We start from the raw sequence: 2,153 nt of genomic DNA on the forward strand, positions 1-2,153 counted from the left end.
TAGGCCTTGGGCTATTGATGGTGATTCTGTCTTCCTCTCGTGAGGGGTTACAGGAGGTCAGAAGATGCAGCCTCCTTGCCTCTTTGGCACTTTCTTCAATCATGGTCTTTCCATCTGCTGGTCTCAATGCAGCAGCTTTCCACATCAAATGTCCACGTACCCTGGAACTGCCATCTGTGAACCAAGCAGCCTTCTGCTGGTCAGAAGAAAGTTGCCCATAGGTCACTGTCTGTGTGGCAATGAGTTCTGGCAGTTTCTCAGGCAGTTCCAGAGTAGGACCTATGGGAAAAGAGGCTACCTGCTCATGGATATGGTGGGTGTCTCCCTGCATTCCTCCAGTAGCTTGTTCTTGTATGCACCATTTCCATTTTATTATGAAGCTATTTTGAGCACTGTCTTCCTTGTTAGAGTGTTTCTCTGGCATCATCCAAGGATTATGGGTATTTCAGGTATCATGATGATTTTATGTCCTGTCATAGAGGCAGCCTCAGTCAATGCCCAAGTGCAGGCCAGTAATTACCTTTCAAATGGCATGTATCATGCTGCAGCATCTGGAGCATCTAGAAACTTTTTAGTCCAGAATGCAAATGGTCACCGTGGGTAGCATTCTCAGGTTTTTGCCATAAGCTCCAGTCTGCCTAAGCACATGTAGCAGACACCTCTAATACCATGTCTGAATGTGGGTCATAAGGGCCTAAAGACAAGGAGAGTGAAACTGGTTTCTGTAATTCAGACATGGCCTGCTGTTGCTCAGGCCCCCATTCAAACACAGTTTTCTTCGAGTGGTTTTATGGATTGGAGCCAGTAATATTCCCAGATGTGGAGTATGTGTTCTCCAAAATCCAAACAGACCAGTTAAACATTATGCTTCCTGCTTAGTCTGGAGGGTAGGTAGTGACAGCAACTTATTCATGGTTACCTGTGGAATGTCACAGGTGGCTCCTGCCCAACTTATTCCCTAGAATTTCACTGTTTGGGCAGGGTCCTGGATTTTTACTAGATTTATTAACCAGCCTCTGTTGGTCATGTGGGCCATCATTGTTCTCAAATTTGCCCTAGCCTGTTCATCTGTGTTTGATATTATCATAATATCATCAATGTACTGTATCATTATACTTGAAATCTACACCGAGTTCAAGTCTCTTCTAACCAAACCATGACAGTAAGCCAGTGAATTCAAATTACCCTGTGGCAAAACACTGAAAGTGTGTGAGATCCCTCCCATGTGAAAGTAAACTGCAACTGACTCTTTTCTGAGATTGGGATGGAGGAAAAAGGCATTTGCCAGATCAATCACTGAGTACCAGTCTCATTTAGCCTGCTGTATTTTCTGCATTGTTGATACCATGTCTGGAATAGCTAAAACCACCAGTGGCACTACTTTTTTAGGCCTTGATAGTCTACTATCAGCCCCCATGAGCCATCTACCTTTTTCACAGGCCATACAGGGCTGCTATACAGAGAATATTTTGGCACAAATACTCCAGCCTTTAAAATGTCTTTAATCAAAGCATTGATCTTTTGTCCACCAGGTATCTTACACTGTTTCAAGTTAACAACCTGAGTGGGTTTGGGCACTTCTAATGGTTTCAAATGGCCTTCAGTTTTACAATACTTGGTAGAGGGAGTGTTCCCCAATTAGACATAATATCCATATCAGTAATACATTCAGGTAAGGGAGATGCAACTACTTCATACAACATCTGTTTAAATCTTCAAGTTCTCATCCAAACTTTCACCTTAGTTCCATCAAATCTTGCATTCCCATATCCCCCCAGTTTAACCTTACACCCCATGATAGTTGGGGTTCTGTGTCAAACACCTTGGCTGGACCATGATTTTGAGTGGTTTAAGCACTTGTGATGTGGTTGTTCCCATGATGAGATCTGATGTATATGCTTTGAGCAGGCAATCAGTTGAAAGGGAACAAGTCAGCTAAATGGGATGAACTACACCCTGTCTTCCTAGCTGTCATGGAAGAATTTGGCAATGTTGAGAGCCCACATATTTGTATTTTTACTGATTCACAGGCAGTGATGAATGGCCTGGCTATATGGTCAGGCAAATGGGCAATGGAAAACTGGACAATTAAGGGGACACCCATGTGTGGCATGGATCTATGGAAAGCACTCTGGGAATTTAAAGGGCACATT

This window comes from Orycteropus afer, unplaced genomic scaffold, assembly GCF_000298275.1.
Source record: "Orycteropus afer afer isolate SDZICR_OR568_19922 unplaced genomic scaffold, OryAfe1.0 scaffold01301, whole genome shotgun sequence".
In the NCBI taxonomy this organism is placed as follows: Eukaryota; Metazoa; Chordata; class Mammalia; order Tubulidentata; family Orycteropodidae; genus Orycteropus; species Orycteropus afer.